The 13,401-nt window shown below is 44.0% G+C and overlaps 1 protein-coding gene across 1 annotated transcript in view; it reads right to left on the minus strand.

Moving 5' to 3' along the window:
- JARID2 (jumonji and AT-rich interaction domain containing 2) overlaps nt 1-13,401 on the minus strand; it is a 263,679-nt gene that overhangs the window by 82,931 nt on the left and 167,347 nt on the right. The gene's annotated exons all lie outside the window — the stretch shown is intronic.

The following is a 13,401-nucleotide window of genomic DNA, read 5'->3' on the forward strand; positions in this document are numbered from 1 at the left end:
ACCAGTCTGCCTGTGTGTTGTCCACTCCGGAGATGTGGTCGGAGCGGAGAGATTCCAGATGGCGCTCCGCCCAGCGGCCCAGGGACTCCGCCTCTCTCATCAGTGCTCTGGATCTGGTGCCACCCCGGCGGTTGATGTGGGCCTTGGTGGCCACATTGTCCGTCATCAGAAGCACATGTTGACGATGAATGGACCGGCTGAAATGGCGCAGGGCCAGGCGAGCAGCTCTCAGTTCCAGTAGGTTGATGCTGTAACTGGTTTCCACTCGGGACCACTTGCCCTGGACAACCAGGGAACCCATGTGGGCTCCCCAGCCGGAGAGGCTGGCGTCTGTGGTGATGATTAACCTCTCGGGCTCCTTGAATAGGTGACCCTTGAGGATGGCCGGAGACACCCACCAGCGGAGAGACCTCTTCACTTCCGGCGGAACTCGAATCGGCCTGGGAGAGTTGCTCCTGGATGCCCTCTGGTGCGGCAGCAGCAGCCACTGAAGCGCCCTGGAATGCAGGCGGGCCAACGGCACGATGGAAATGCAGGAGATCATTTTTCCCAGCAGCTGCGACAGAAGGACCACTGGAGCCTGCCTCAAGCTCATCACCTTGTGGGTCATGGACCTTAGACTGTCCAACCTGTCTTGGGAGAGGAAAACCCTGCACAAGTTGGTATCTATCACCGCCCCCAGGTGTACAAGTCTGTTTGTTGGAGTGAGATGGCTCTTCTCTATGTTTAGAGTGAAGCCGTGATTTCTGAGGGATCTCATAGTTGTTTGGAGATCCCGCAATGCCTGCTGCCTGGACGACGACTGGATAAGGATGTCGTCCAGGTAGCACTGGAGCCTTATGGGCCTGCATCTTAGCTGGGCCGCCACTACCACCAGCACTTTGGTAAACGTCCGAGGAGCGGACGAGAGGCCGAATGGGAGAGCTTTGTACTGGAAGTGGCGACCTGCATAATAGAAGTGCAGGAACTTCCTGTGCTGAGGACGGATGGGAATGTGGATGTATGCCTCTTTGAGATCTATAGATGTGAGTAGATCTCCCTGTCGAATCCCCGCCAGAATGGTCTGCAGTGACTGCATCTTGAACCTCCAATAGGCAATGTGCCTGTTGAGGTTTTTGAGGTCCAAGATGGCTCTCCACCCCCCCGAGTTCTTTGGCACCAGGAAGAGGATGGAGTAAAACCCCCTCCCCTCTTCGCCCTGGGGAACTGGTTCCACGGCCCTGATGTCTAGGAGATGTCTGACTTCCTGGTCCATGCGCTCCCTCTTTTGAGGGCAGGATGGGACTGGGCACCGGATGAAGGTCCGGGGGGGAAGGGACAGGAACTCCAGGGAGAGGCCTTCCCTGACTATCTGCAGAACCCAAGCATCCTGGGTTGTCTGGGCCCAATGGGAGGCAAACAGCTGGAGGCGCTGAGCCCGGGCAGTCACTTTGACTTATGGAACGGCCCCACCGCGGTTATACTTGCGGAAGCCGAACTGCTGCCTGCCTCTGTCCCGAAAGGGCACCCTGTCCTGGGACCTGTCGCCCTGCTGACCGAAGGACCTATTGGAGGGAGAGAAGGAAGAGGCAGAGGTGGAAGGCTCGGAGGCACGAAAGGACTGCCTCCTAGAATAGGGAGCGGTCTTACGTTCCTGCTTCTTGTTTAGAGAAGGGAGGATCTTCCTCTTGTCCTTGGACTCGATGAGGAGAGGATCCAGGGACTCGCCAAATAATTTGGACCCCTTAAAGGGGGCGGAAGCCAGTTTCCACTTGTTTTTCTGGTCCGCTTGCCAATGGCGGAGCCAGATGAGCCGGCGAGAAGTGATATTAGAGCCGAGTGCCCTGGAGGCGAATTTAGTGGCGTTAAGGGAAGTGTCAGCGGCGTATTGGGAAGCCGCGATAATTTTAGACACGTCCTGGTGGAGGCGGACGTCTCCCGCCGGGAGCTTGGTTAGGAGCTCGCGCAGCCAGATCACAGAAGCCCTATTGAAAAAGGAGGCGGATGAAGAGGCCCTAATGGCCCAGGCAGCCGCCAGGTGGGTCTTGTGGCACGCCTTTTCCGCCTTCTTGTCCTCCGCCTTAAGGCCTTCCAGAAGGTCGGCCGGTAGGGAGGAGTTAGAAGTGAGTGCAGCGATGGGCGGGTCAACAGTGGGAAGGGCCAGAAGGTCCTCCAGCACTGGCTCCATAGTATAAAGCTTCCTGTCTACCCCACTGGGAGAGGACTGCGTGGCTGGTTGAGCCCACTGGCGCTGGATTAGGTCGAGAAACAGCCCCGGGACCGGAACCAGCTCCTGTTGGGGTGCTGGGACATCAAACATGACTGCATTGGGATTAGCCGGAGTGGCATCCGCCGCCGGCGCGGCCGGTTTGGGCTTGATCCCCACCCTGGTGGCAGCCTTGACCTTGTGAAGGACAGATTTGAAAAGGCTGGGCTTGAACAGACCCGCAAAGGCGGGCGCTTCAGGGAGGAGGTCCTCGTCGTCCGAGAGACCTAGCACCTCCGGGTCAGGGTCCTCAATGGCAGAGGCCTCGCTGACCACCGAGGATTCCAGGGAAGGATGGCGAGCATGCTTGCTTGGAGGGGGAGCTGCCTGATCGGGTTTGGGACCCTTTGGGGCCACTGCAGTGGGATTCTTAAATTTCATGGCCTCCGTGATGCCCTTGGCAATGGCACGGGCCATTAGTTCCTGCATGCGGGGAGATAGCTCCTCTGAGTCGGAATCAGGATCCAAGCCCTCCTCTAGGGGGGGTGAAGCCTCACCCTGCATGTCATCTATACTAGCATCCCCAGGGGGAGGGGCCTGCTCACAGGCCCAAGAGGGTGCCGGGGAAGCCGGCTCTGCAAATGACCTGTTTGGGGATAGGTCCTGGGACTCCACCTCCTCGGCAAGGACCATTTGGAGATCTTCCCGGGAGGGAGGGATTCCTGAGTGGGACTGCTCCCTGTCTGCCTGGCGTCTGGCCTTCTCAAACTGCTTGTCAAGGGCCCGCTGGCGCCTTTCAGCATCCTTGGCCTCAGCCACAGAAGGGGTTCTGGAACGCTGTTTCCCAGAGCTACCCTCACCACTCTTGCCCGCACCCCCACTCCCCGATGAGGAGGAACCCTTGCTAGGGGCCTGAGAGAGGCTCGGCCTAGTATCTTGGGAATCAGGGGGACTGGGCAGGTCCATAGTCAATGACCACACAAGATGGAGCAAGGCTATGACAAGGCAGAAGTTAGAGAGAGAGACTGGTTGCTGCAAGGGGAACAAAACAAAAAGATTTGTCAAAATTGCCATATGTACAGTAATTGAGTCAATACGTATGAAAGTATCCCATGCTTAATACCAGTCAGAGGCCCAGGGGTAGGATTGGGGCCTGCACCGAGGCGCAAGGCTCCGCAGGAGAAGCAGGGAGGAGAATGACTAGAAAAAAACTTTGGCCTGCGCTTACTTAGGCCTCCTCCCTGAGCCGGTATAATGACCGTTGGTATGGCCCAGGAACCAGCACCGCTCGCAAAAATAGGCAAAAAGACGAAGGTGGCGATCCCAGCCTGAGAAACCCTTGCTAGGCCCTGCCACCTCCAGCGGTCTCCTGATAACGAGGCTGATGCAAAATGGCGGCCATGGCTGGGCGCGCTTTTTTTCGCGCCTAAAATGGTCGCCGCAACAGCGTGGGGCTAAGGGAGAGCGAGGAGCGAACGCGCCTCGAATGGCGATGATCGCTCACTCCTCCCTGCGGCAGAGGTCCTCTAGCAGGCCGGGGAACGAAAAAAACTTCGTCTAAAATAACAAACGAGGGGCCTGGGAACGTAGGAACCTCGCCGCTGCAGCCGCGCCGTTTTAAACGACACGCGGCAGGCCTCCGAAGCCGTCCCATAAGGATCGGCTGAGGGGCACCCCCCACCACCTTCCAGCTTACCTCCTGGCCTTCAAATGTAAATTCTGCTGGAGAAAAACGCAGCGATGAGGAGAGAAACGTCTCACAAAGTTGGGGAAATGTTAGGAAAGAGAAATAAAACGCAAATAGAGAGTCCAAGCCAAAAAAGGATTAATTCAGCTCAGAGCTCTAGCTAATTATGTCCAAACGGGCTGACTGAGGAAGAATTCTGGGGGATTGATCACACCAGGAGGAGGTGTGGCTAAAGGAAAAATAGTTCCTCAGTCCTAAGGGCAAGCAGACTGAATTAACCATTGCTTAGACTCTCCAAGCGGTGTACAGGAAAAATTTCCTGACAGTGAGAACAATTAATCAGTGGAACAGCTTGCCTCCAGAAGTTGTGAATGCCCCAACATTGGAAGTCTTTAAGAAGATGTTGGATAGCCATCTGTCTGAAACGGTATAGGGTTTCCTGCCTAGGCAGGGGGTTGGACTAGAAGACCTCCAAGGTCCCTTCCAACTCTACTATTGTATTGTATTGTATTGTATTGATTAGGTCAAATCAAAATCCCGCCAAAAAAGTGCAATTTTTTGTACTACCCAAAATATTTCATCTTAGCATTATGATTTGTAATCAGAAATGTACTTGACTTTAAGCCTGCCTTAAAAATCTCTTTCAATGTTACACTAGGTACTGCGTGTAAGTGATTCAGGCTCTGAGTCATATTAAACATTGTATGTTTGACACTAATAAACTTTGGTTCAGATGTGTCATCGATACTATTTTCTTCTTCCAGCATGGTATGATTGGGCATATATAAATTCTACTGTATGTTGAAGACAGAGCACAAGGGACTGAATTTCAGAAAAGAAACAGCACACACTGAGAACCTATTCATATGATAACGTCCAAATCTGTTATTCAATGAAATCAAATGAGAAATGCACAATTAAGTTGTGATGAACACTGCAGCTTACCAGGTGCTGGACATGTCCCATCCTGTTTTGCAATCCTGGGCAGGCAGCCAAGATAAGAGAGTTATCATGTCCCTGGTGAGCTGCCATACATAACCAATGGGCTGTGTTCAGCTTGGTGAGACAGGAGCAGTGCAGGTCTGGATTAAGGACTGATGTCATGTGAAATAGTTATTCACTTAAGGATTTATGGGGCATGCTAAGAAGGTCACTGAAATATTGAATATAACCTTCCCCAGACTGGCTGGGAATATTGGGATTTGCAGTCACAACACATCAGGAAAGGTCAGGTTGGTGAAGGGTGATACATACTGGATTTTACCCAAAGGCAAACAAGTTTCCTTCTCTATTTGTAATATTCTTTTGACATTTATAAAATCTCTAGCAGTCATAACCTAATGCATACTATACTATAAACGATCCTAGATTTAATTAATACCTATCCCTGACCTTAGGCACAATGATATTTGAAAGTACAAATATAGAACCAACAAGTTAGTATTTTTGGTGAAGCTATTCCTTGTATTATTTTTTTTGTTCATATGTCATGGCTTATCCCAAACATGAACAACTATGCCTACTAATTCCTCTCATAAGTGGGCATGGCCAAAATAGATTATTCTATCAAGGGTTTGTTTTGGAAGTAATACACTGGAGAAAGAAATGTAAAACAAACCACCATTTCATTTTCTAATTTGTCCATTTGACTAAGTGAGAGTCCTAGTTTTATATGACAGTATCATTTTATCATTTGAATCTTCATTTAACTTGGCAGGAGCCAGTAAGGTAAATGCATAATTTACCGTATGGAAAATAAACGTAATCTCACTCTTCAAATTGTTTTGCAAGTACAACTTTTTTTCTTTCATTTCATTATTGCATTGTAGATAAACTGCAGTGGTATCATATACAGATTTGTGCTAAATATTTTGATTCAAATGAATCTTATGTGCCTGGAACAATTTAAAACTAAAAACACACCCTGATAGAACAAATGTAGTCAATGGAAAACTTTGAAAGTTGTTTAAAGATTGCAAGGCCTCTCCTGAATGAAATCTTTTACTTTTAATTCACAAACCATAAATTTAATTTACCAGTACTGATATGATAAATGTAGATATAGCTTTCATATGTTTTTTGTAACCCTGAGTTGGCCAATCAAGAAGTTTAACTTTTGTTTGTATGTATAACTGCCTATTCATCAACAGAATCTTGCATTGGAAGAAGTTTGGATGCCTTTAACATAAAATAGTAGACCTGTCTAGCTTGGTTCCATGTCACTTTTTCATTTATCAAAGGATTTGTACTGCTCCTAAATGGTTGCAAATCCTGAAACCGTTTCATCAACTGATCCAACTTAACCTGAAAATCTGCAACTACTCTCCCTCCACTGTCAAGATTACTAGTGGACGTTTGGCTAGAACATTCTTTAAATCTCACCTGATGAAAGCTTGCACAATTTTTTTTGTGCAATTGAAAAAAAAAGGCCTTTATTATGGTTTTTAGACCAGAGAGCACAATAAGAAAATATTATAAATCTGTAATAATTATTATTACTGAAAAATACATAAAATACATTACTATAGTAACTGTAATATAGATAGCACTGGCAACTGCCTTTTAGCCCTACTGTTTAGCATGAACATTTGTGCTAAACCTCAACCGTAGGTAGGATGGACACTCTGGATTCTCTTAATAGCGTAATAAACCTCTCACCTTTAATAAACGTATTACTGTAATACAGAGATGGTGATTATTTTTGTAGCTAACATAGCAACCATGGCATTTTTCATTCCAGGTGATTCCATCTTTTAAATAATATGTTCCAAAATTATGCAAAAATGTTAACAGTTTCCTATTTATGCAAAAATGTTAACAGTTTCCTATTTACTTCATCTTCTAAGAGTGCATTGCTTCTATAGGGATATTTTTCCCAAGTTCTGCAGCTAAAACAAATGGAAAATGCTTCAATGGACTTGATTTATTCACTGAAACTCCTTTTTCTTTTGATAAACATATTATGAATTAATGCCTGCTGAACTGGCAAAAGTATCCCATGCATTCATTAAAAAAACAATTAATCTAACTGTAACGTTTACATGATAAACAAATCAATTTCAAACATCCATGGTTAATGACTCACTGCATTCCATGCAACAATTGCAGATATGCACTTGAGCAGGATTAAACCATTATAATTCATATGGCAGTTCTCAAAGTGCTACCGGGTGGGTGGGTGTTGTGTTAAACTGTAAAGACAAATGGTCCCCAAAGAAGACTCATAATTATTATTTAATTATAGATAAGCTTTGACTTTGGATATATTTTAAAGTATCATGCATATAGTATATGACATTTGAAGGTTCGATAGGACAATCACTCTATTATGTAACTAATCCCAATATGGTTATTCATATAGTTAAATAAAGAGTTTAATGAGCTTTTTGGAAGAGAAAAATGCTTCAGTAGCAGACAACGTTAAGCCACAAAAAAAGAACACCAAATACTCCAACTTGTTGTGCAAGAATAACCAGGCTAAACCATTAAACTATAAGTAATCATGCTTAGTAAGTTGCAATATGATAAATAGATAAGGAAACATATTGCATAACGTAAGACTTTTTAATGATTGAACTACTTTATAATTCTGCTTTGTAGCATGGAATTCCTAAATCAGCCAACCCAACTTCAATACATGTCAGATTTTATTTCATCCTTCAATGGACACTAATTTCCAGTGGTACTTGGAGAGTTGTCCTTGTTATACAGTACTCTAATTCAGATGGAGCTGTGTGGTACAGAGAAAACCCCTTTCAATGTATTTATTGTTTGTTAGGAAATGAAGTGAGGACCTCTAAGTAACTGGCAAGGAGCAGCTATCAATTTATTTGGTGAGTACAAAATCACATGTTCTGAAACAGGCATAAATGTGGCTCCATTGGATGTGTTTTGGCTGGTCTTAATAAGGGATGCGGTGGCTCAGTGGTTAAGACGCTGAGTTTTCAGAAAGGTCGGCAGTCAGAATCCCTAGTGCCTTGTAATGGAGTAAGCTCCTGTTACTTGTCCCAGCTTCTGCCAACCTAGTGGTTCTAAAGCAAGTAAAAATGCAAGTAGAAAAATAGGAACCACCTTTGGTGGGAAGGTAACAGCGTTTGTGCACCTTCGCCATTTAGTCATCTAGCCACATGACCACGGAGATGTCTTTAACAGTGCTGGCTCTTTGGCTTTGAAGCAGAGATGAGCACTGCCCCCTAGAGTCAGGAACGACTAGCACATATGTGCAAGGGGAACTTTTACATTTACCTAATAAAGGCATTGCCTGATTCCAGATACTTTCAAGTGTTTGGCAAATATTAATATCCCAAACAATGCTGTTCAACTCTTTTTCATCCTTGGTTATGAATACACAATGTATATACAATGTACAATCTCAATGTCAAATTCCCCAGCAGACATGGGTTCAAGTTTTTCTAGCTTGTTTTCATCAAGATACTGGCTACTGGTACAATAACAAAGAAATGGTCTTCTGTGGAAAAGCTTGGAGCAATTTAATTAGAACAAGATTCTATCAGCGCCTAAACCTGATTTACTACTCAATAAGGAACACATAGGCCTTTGCTTTGTTGGTACAAAGCACAAAGTTTGTTCCAGTTCACATAGCTAGATATATACAGAACACGCGACACTACAGCACTAGAAAACTAAAACCATTGCATATGTTAGTTATGGGAGTGTGGGAATCACTGAGCCTAGATTGCATGCTCTTTAATTAATTGCATATTTCAAGTGGCAGGATGCTATCATTCTTGCTAAAGGGATATGGGAATATTTTAACCACTAGAGGGCAAACTTTACCAAACTGTAGATAAAAATCAGAGCCAGAAAAAAAACGTAATTGTTATTTTTCATGTTATGCATGTATATATTTGGTACGTAGATTAAAAAAAACACCAATAAAATAACCACAGCTAAATTTTCAATTGCACTCAAAGGAAAAGGTGGGCATAACTGTTATATCACTGGTTGGTAAGAACTGGTTATGGGCAATAATTCCAACATGCTTAGATACATTGCCCTGGTTGCTATAGTTCTAAATCCCACAGAGTTAATCTTCTTTGTTATTGTACAGTTTCCTATTTTTTAGATGCTGCATTTTGCTAAATACATACAGTGCATTCAGAAAGTATCTAGACTCCCTTCACTTTTGCCAATTCTGTTATCCTGCAGTCTGATTCTACAGTTGTTGGGGGAAAAATTCTTATTAATCTACACTTAGTACCCCATAATGACCAAGTGAAAACAGAAGTTTAAAAATATCTGTAAATTTATTAAAGGAAATAACTGAAATATCACATTGGCATAAGAATTCACACGCTTTGCAACAACACATGAAATTTAGCTCACGTGCCTCCCATTTCTCTTGATCATGGCAGACATGTTTCTATACCTTGATCGGAGTCCACCTGGGGTAAATTAAATTGATTGGACATGGTTTGGAAAGGCACGCACCTCTCAATACGAAGGCCTCACAGTGACAATGCATACTAATAGCAGAGCAAAATCTGTGAGTTCAAAATCTGCTTGCAGATTCAGAGACAGGATTATTGCAAGGCGCAGATCGAGGGGGTGGGGTTTTTTTTGATAAAATTCCTGCTTCACTAAAGGTTCCTAAGAGCACAGTGGTCTCCATAATTCTTAAATGGAAGATGTTTGGCACAACCAAGACTCTTCCAATATCTGGTTTACCCGGTCAAACTGAGCAATCATGGGAGAAGGGTCTTGCTAAGAGAAGTGACCAAGAACCTGATGGCCACTCTGACTGAGCTCCAGAGATGCTGTGTGGAGATGGGACAGAGTTCCAGAAAGGCAATCATTACTGCAGCCCTCTACCGATCTTGCCTTTATGGCAGAGTGGCTAGACAGAAACGTCTCCTCAGTGCAAAATACACGAAAGCCCGCTTGGAGTTTGCAAAAAAACACCCGAAGGACTCTCATACTGTGATGGACCAAGATTCTCTGGTCTGATGAAATCAAGATTGAACTGTTTGGTCTCAACTCTAAACATTATGTCTGGAGGAAAGCAAACATCACTCATCACCTGCCCAATATAATCCCAACAGTGAAGCAGGATGGTGGCAGCATCATGCTGTGGGGGTGTTTTCCAGCAACAGGGACTGAGATACTGGTCACAGTTGAGGGAAAGCTGAATGGAACAAAGTAGAGGGATATACTCAATGAAAACCTGTTCTACAGCGCTCAGGACCTCAGACTGTGTCAAAGGTTCACTTTCCAGCATGACAAGGATCCTAAGCACACAGCCAAGACAACGCAGGAGTGGCTTAAGGACAACTCTGTGAATGTCTGACTCGAACCTTATTGAACATCTCTGGAGGGACCTGAAACTGGCTGTCTACTGACAGGTGAGCAAAGCTTGTTGTGACACACCCCAAAAGACTCAAGGCTGTAATTGCTGCCAAAAGTACTTCAACTAAGTACTGAGTGAAGGATCTGAATTCTTATGCCAATGTGATAGTTCAGTTTTTTTTTTTAAATAAATTTGCAGACATTTCAAAACTTCTGTTTTCACTTTGTCATTATGGGGTACTGAGTGTAGATTAATGAGGGGGGGGGAGAATTTCAACAACTTAAGAATCAGGCTGCAGCATGACAAAAGTGAAGGGGGGTCTGAATACTTTCTGAAAGCACTGTAAATCCCTCCATGGGTATTTAGGCATTCCCATTAAAATAGCATTGTTTAAAAGTAAGGTTTTCAATGTACCATTATTTTGACTTGATCAAATCTTTGAAACTGACCATCTCCCTCCCAGAAGAACTGGGCAGGGTACAAGTAAAAAAAAAAACGTATATGAAATTTACAATTTTAAAAGAGCAAGAACAGATTAAAAATGAGTATTAGAAATTTAATTAAAAGGCGGAGGAAGGCATTCAGGGTAGTAAGCAGCCCCGTGTCCAAGGGCTGTTCTATATGCCCCAAGCACAGCCATGCGTTTACATTTTTCAAAAGTGGGGGGGGCACTGCTTTACCTCTGAGGGGAAGCATAATTTCATGGACAATGGAGAGAATGGCAATCTCTTCCTGGACCCCACCAGTTGGAATTCTTTAGCTGACAAGGTCTGCCACATGCCGCCCATGCCTACCCAGATGGGGCGGGCTGTTGAAATGGGATTATAATAATAAAATAAATTCAGTTTGTCAGATCCTGACATCATCCACAAATCTTAAGTACCATTACAACGATCACTTAAAGCATCTATTTTAACCGCAGAAATAATATTTAAAAGAGTTGCACTAATTGATAATTAAAACATGTTGCTATCTGACATCTCTATTTTTTCATTTTTGAAAAGTTGCTCACAGTGCATTTTGCCTCCTAATTCTATTTTCACCACCCAGCTAGGTTGCCAAGTTGAGACAAAATAGATTTGCAAGGCATATCTATCCTGTGGTTGCCATTAATTCCTTGATTTAAATATTATGCAAACTGCTGTTTACATAATTAATTACTTGGATAGGAAATAGAAGCAAATCGATACCCACTAATTAAACTGGAGTATTTTCCTTGCTTTCAATTTTCCTGGGCTTTTGCTTAAACCTACCAGAAAAGACTGGATAATAGTAAGAAAATTGATTTGTGTCAATAAGCCCAATTGTGTCAGGTCAATAAGGGAAAATATTGATAAAATGTATACAAATAATAACTGAGAAATAATTTTCTGTGAAAGCGTATTTCACAAACACTAATGACAAAATACTTCAACATTGTATTTTTGGTTATAGTAGAGCAGCTTTAAGGCTATTTAAATTTCTGAGGGACAAAGTTTCTGACTTTTTGAAAAGTTCTATGTACAAAATTTTAAGTATCATCGCTGCTTCTCTCTCAGACTAAAACACACGTTTATAAATGGATCCTCCACAAGCAGAAGTGACAATGCCTGTCCCAGCACCCTGCAGTCATGTGATTGCAATCTGGGTGCTTAGCAACTTGTTTACACTTATGATCTGTTACAGCTGCCTACAATTACGTGATCACCATTTCTAACTTTCCCTGTAGGCTTCCCCAGAAAGTCAGTAGGGAAGTCAGCAGGGAAAGTTTCAAGTCACACGTCTCCTCTATCCGTGAATCCTACCCTATGTCTCCTGCATACCTCCTCCACCCACCCCCAAGTCTTTCTCACATCTTCTCACACCCTTCTGCACTTTTCTCCATTAGCACTGCATCTCTTGCACACACCCTCTCAATGTGCCTTGCACAACTGTCCATCCCCTTATCCCAAAGGTGCTTTCTCAAGAGGCAACTGGACTTCCTGGTTTTTCTTTGAAGACGTTTCGCTTCTCATCCAAGAAGCTTCTTGAGAGCTGAAGAAGTTTCTTGGTTGAGAAGCGAAATGTCTTCAAAGAAAAACCAAAAAAGTCTAGTTGAAAAAGCATCTTTGGGACAACCATGACCTGGATAACTGAGAATCTCCATAGATATGTCCATTCCCTTGCTCTCTCTTCAGAGGTGGTATTCCGGCGGTTCTCTCCAGTTTAGGGGCAGCGGTAGCAGTGGCTGCGGGAGGCTCCGCCCATCCACCCCATGTCACATGAGCACTCACATTTGCAAATCGGTAGGAAAGGTAAGTGAATCCCACCACTGTCTCTCCCGTACACACCCGAGGTGGGTTTCTGCCAGTTCGCCCCGGATCAGGTGAACTGGTAATGTGGCGGTGGGAGGCTCCGCCTACCCGCTTCTGCACAGTAAAATAAATTGAAACCCACCACTGCTACACACAGCAGCCACTTGGGCTTGGTACTTATAACTTCCTGATGGCTTTCTCACTGACTTTGATAATGAGAAGCCAGAAGGAAGGTGCTTCACCTAATGATGGTGGGATTCAGTTAACAATACAAACTTTGTAAGGCGCCTTTGTAAGCTGCCTCTAGGCAAGATGGGTGGAATATAAGAGTAAGCAAACAACTCTGAGAGTGCAAGGATTGCTTTTGATAAGTGATACAGTTGCACTGCAAAGCCACACTGTTTAGCAACGGAAATTCTAGCCCCAATTGTTGCTGTTAGTCAAGAATTACCCGAATAGCCTTTTATTGACCTTTTTTTTTTCAAGCATTCAATTTTCTTCTTTAACACAAGACAAGAAATAAAGGTAACTTATCCTTTACTTTTGACACTGGTATGGCCACTACATCTTCCATTTTACTTTATATTGTGCCTATTTAGGAAGTGGCCCAGATTATAGCATAACAAGAGTCAAAAAGGATTTTACTACTGAACTGAGGACAAAAGAATATTGTCTTACAAGACCCAATAATATGTTTACAATGAGGTTCTCTTCGCTGGCAATGTTTTTTGGATTATCTATTCCTTTTAAGCTTCATCTTTTTGGCGTGGCCACATGTTTTGTTCGGCAAGTCAAGCACCGCAAAAATAAAAACAAATCTTTCAGAAAACCAAGGAAAGCCTTAAAGAAAAGTCTTCAAATTAAGATGGTTGAGATTTTGAAAGAGCTCCAAATCCAAAAGAAAGATTTTATTCCCCCTAAGAAAAATGCTTTTCATCGTAGGCAAGTA

The sequence above is a fragment of the Natrix helvetica genome (assembly GCF_964273705.1).
Source record: "Natrix helvetica genome assembly, chromosome: 4".
Taxonomy (NCBI): domain Eukaryota; kingdom Metazoa; phylum Chordata; class Lepidosauria; order Squamata; family Natricidae; genus Natrix; species Natrix helvetica.